Raw genomic sequence first — 4,759 nt, forward strand, 5'->3', positions numbered from 1 at the left:
ATAATAAATTTAAAATATCATTTGCTGGGGACTTCCAGGGAAAATGGCAGAGTAGGAGGGTCTTATCTCTTCCTTTGAATACACCTAGATAACACCCATATCAGTGTAAATAACCCAGAAAATTACCCCTAACTGGCAGACTCACCACAGCTTAATGTAGGGAAGAAGCCATATCAAAGAGGGTGGGAAGAGTAGGTATGTGTTTGGTAGCTAAACAGCCCCATTGGGCTGTCCATGGGAGAGAGGAATATAGGCACAGAGAAGGAAGAGAAATAGACCCTCAAACTAAGCATCCCAGGAATGAGGAACTCCCACAAGGAAGACAAATACCCATAACATGTGAGTTTGAATACCAAAGGGGCCTAATTTGTAGAGTTCTTATAATTAGTAGGACCGAACACCTGGAACTTTAAAATTAGCAGGATCAGTGTTAGGAATGCTGGAGAGTGAGAGGAAACTGAGTCCCTACCCTTAAACAGACACCACAACAGACAGTCCCACATAGATACAGAATTGAAATATCAGTTTAAAAAATGCCTGGGGCTATAGGGGAAGATTTATTTACTAATCTCAGAGCATATGCTAGATAAGTAGAAATCCTTCGGAGATTTCACCAGGAACAATGGAGCTGGCAGGCGCCATTTCCCAACCTTGTTCCCCAGCCCCCCACACACTGACATTGCAAGAACCAGCACAGTGCCAACACTCTCCACCTAACTTGCTAACAGTGCACCCTTCCTTCACATTCTTTTGTGGACATGCCCCTTCCAACCAAGACTCAGCTCCAGGTGTCCTCCCACAGCAGACTTCTGCAAACTTTGCTAACACGTGCCCCCACCCTCACATTCTTCTGTGGATCTGCCCTCTCCAGGCTTGCTGCAGTTTTCTAAAACAGCTCCAGTTCTCTTCCCAAAATAGACCTGCAAAACGTTGCTAACACACATGCCTCATCCCAACATTCTCCTACAGACATCTCTTTCCAATATGCCCTCGCAGGAACCCAAGTAGAATCATAAGCCTGTCAGTGTGCAAGCAGCCATAACAAGGACCTACACCACTTCTGGGGAGAGGGGAAATAATAACACATACCAGCACAACTGGCCCCAGGAGGGGGCTGGAGCAGATACCTAATCTGACTGCAGGTTCTGTATGCCAATGAAAGCTTCTCAGGGGACAATATAGGGAAAGTGCCCAGAAGTTTGGTACTACTCTATCTCTGACAAATGCCTTGTCTGACTCAATTGAGGTCCAAGGTGGCCTCAATTTGGCCCACTACAACACAGGAAAATCCTGCCCATAATAGGCAAAGAGAGCCATTACAGATGACTGGACTAAAGGTAAACACAGCTCAGCTGCAACAGTAGGGTGAACACAATACACAGAAAAGACATCCCTGACACACCATGAAACACACAAAAAAGACACAGAGAGTTAGACTAAATGAGGAGACAGAGAAACATGTCCCAAAGGAACAACTAGAATAAAATAATAGAAAGAGAGCTAAACAAAACAGGGATAAGTAATATAACTGGTAGAATATTTAAAGTAATGATGGTCAGGACCTCTGTGAGAACAAGGTTATCATGGACAATAGGAAAAATAAAGAGTTCCCAGACAAACAAAAGTTAAAGGAATTAGGGGCGAGGAGTCAAGATGGTGGAGAAATGGCAGGCTGAGACTACATAGGCAGCAGGAGATCAGCTAGATAGCTTATCTAAACATTGCAAACACCTGCAAATCCAATGGGAGATTGAAGAGAAGAAGAACAGCAATTCTAGAAACAGAAAATCAACCACTTTCTGAAAGGTAGGACTGGTGGAGAAGTGAATCCAAAGTGACAGGAAGATAGACTGCAGGGGGAGGGGCCGTCTCCCAGAAAGCAGCAGAGCAATGGAGCACTAAATCAGGACTTTTAAAAGTCTGTTCCACTGAGGGACATCACTTCAGAGGTTAAACCGGAATGAAGTTCACGCAGGGTCAGCGTGGCCCCAGGTCCCACAGGGTCACAGAAGGATTGGGTTGTCTGAGTGTCACAGAGCTTGCAGGTATTAGAACGGGGAAGCTGGCTACAGAGACAGAGCCGAGGAGTGAGCTCTCAGCTCGGGGTTACCTTGAACCGTCGCAGGCTGGGCGAGCTCAGAGCATGGCCGGAGGCCAGGGAGACGGGAGTGATTGGGCACTATTCTCTGAGGGCGCACTGAGGAGTGGCAGCCCTGAGCCCTCAGCTCCTCCGTCCTGGAGACTGGGAGGCCGCCATTTTCATTCTCGTCCTCCAGAACTCTATGGAAAGTGTTCAGGGGATGAAAGCTTCCGAAAGCAAATCTGAGTGGATTACTCAGCCCGGCCCCTGGTAAGGGCGGTGCAATTCCACCTGGGGCAAAGACACTTGAGAATCACTACAACAGGCCCCTCCCCCAGAAGATCAACAAGAAATCCAGCCACGACCAAGTTCACCTACCAAGGAGTGCAGTTTCAAACCAAGGACAGCAGCGGAATGCCAGAGGAGGAGAAAGCAAAGCACGGAACTCGTGGCTTTCTCCCCATGATTCTTTAGTCTTGCAGTTAATTTAATTTTTTTTCAATTTTTTTTTCTTCTTCTGCTAATTTTTTTTAACTTTTACCTTTTTCTTTTTTAATGTTTTTTAACTAGTTTATCTAAAATATATATTTTCTTTTTTTATTTTTTCTTTACTTGTTTTCATTTTTTAATTGTTTCTTTCTTTCCTTCTTTCTTTTTTTTCTGGACCTTTTTGGAATTTTTCTGAACCTCTTGGAATTCTACCAAACATTTAAAGAAGAACTAATCCCTATTCTCCTGAAACTGTTCCAAAAAATAGAAATGGAAGGAAAACTTCCAAACTCCTTTTATGAGGCCAGCATCACTTTGATCCAAAACCAGACAAGGATCCCTTCAAAAAAGAGAACTACAGACCAATAACGTTGATGAACACAGATGTGAAAATTCTCACCAAAATACTAGCCAACAGGATTCAACAGTACATTAAAAGGATTATTCACCACGAGCAAGTGGGATTTATTCCTGGGCTGCAAGCTTGGTTCAACATCCGCAAATCAATCAGTGTGATACAACACATTAATAAGAGAAAGAACAAGAACCATATGATACTCTCCATAGATGCTGAAAAAGCATTTGACAAAGTACAGCATCCCTTCCTGATCAAAACTCTTCAAAGTGTAGGGATAGAGGGCACATACCTCAATATTATCAAAGCCATCTATGAAAAACCCATCGCAAATATCATTCTCAATGGAGAAGAACTGAAAGCTTTTCCGCTAAGGTCAGGAACACGGCAGGGATGTCCATTATCACCACTGCTATTCAACATAGTACTAGAAGTCCTAGCCTCAGCAATCAGACAACAAAAGAAAATTAAAGGCATCCAAATCGGCAAAGAAGAAGTCAAACTATCACTCTTCGCAGATAATATGATACTATATGTGGAAAACCCAAAAGACTCCACTCCAAAACTGCTAGAACTTGTACAGGAATTCAGTGAAGTGTCAGGATATAAAATCAATGCACAGAATCAGTTGCATTTCTCTACACCAACAAGACAGAAGACAGAGAAATTAAGGAGTCAATCCCATTTACAATGGGACCCAAAACTATACGATACCTAGGAATAAACCTAACCAAAGAGGCAAAGAATCTATACTCAGAAAACTATAAAGTACTCATGAAAGAAAGTGAGGAAGACACAAAGAAATGGAAAAACGTTCCATGCTCCTGGATTGGAAGAACAAATATTGTGAAAATGTCTATGCTACCTAAAGCAATCTACACATTTAGTGCAATTCCTATCAAAGTACCATCCATCTTTTTCAAAGAAATGGAACAAATAATCCTAAAATTTATATGGAACTAGAAAAGACCTCGATAGCCAAAGGAATATTGAAAAAGAAAGCCAAAGTTGGTGGCATCACAATTCCGGACCTCAAGCTCTATTACAAAGCTGTCATCATCAAGACAGCATGGTGCTGGCACAAAAACAGACACATAGATCAATGGAACAGAATAGAGAGCCTAGAAATAGACCCTCAACTCTATGGTCAACTAATCTTTGACAAAGCAGGAAAGAATTTCCAATGGAAAAAAGACAGCCTCTTCAATAAATGGTGCTGGGAAAATTGGACAGCCACATGCAGAAAAATGAAACTGGACCATTTCCTTACACCACACACAAAAATAGACTCAAAATGGATGAAGGACCTCAATGTGAGAAAGGAATCCATCAAAATCCTTGAGGAGAACACAGGCAGCAACCTCTTTGACCTCAGCCGCAGCAACATCTTCCAAGGAACATCGCCAAAGGCAAGGGAAGCAAGGGCAAAAATGAACTATTGGGATTTTATCAAGATCAAAAGCTTTTGCACAGCAAAGGAAACAGTTAACAAAACCAAAAGACAACTGACAGAATGGGAGAAGATATTTGCAAACGACATACCAGATAAAGGGCTAGTGTCCAAAATCTATAAAGAACTTAGCAAAATCAGCACCCAAAGAACAAATAATCCAATCAAGAAATGGGCAGAGGACATGAACAGACATTTCTGCAAAGAAGACATCCAGGTGGCCAACAGACACATGAAAAAGTGCTCCACATCACTCGGCATCAGGGAAATACAAATCAAAACCACAATGAGATATCACCTCACACCAGTCAGAATGGCTAAAATCAACAAGTCAGGAAATGACAGATGCTGGCGAGGATGCGGAGAAAGGGGAACCCTCCTACAC

Source organism: Mustela erminea, chromosome 10 (genome assembly GCF_009829155.1).
Source record: "Mustela erminea isolate mMusErm1 chromosome 10, mMusErm1.Pri, whole genome shotgun sequence".
Taxonomy (NCBI): domain Eukaryota; kingdom Metazoa; phylum Chordata; class Mammalia; order Carnivora; family Mustelidae; genus Mustela; species Mustela erminea.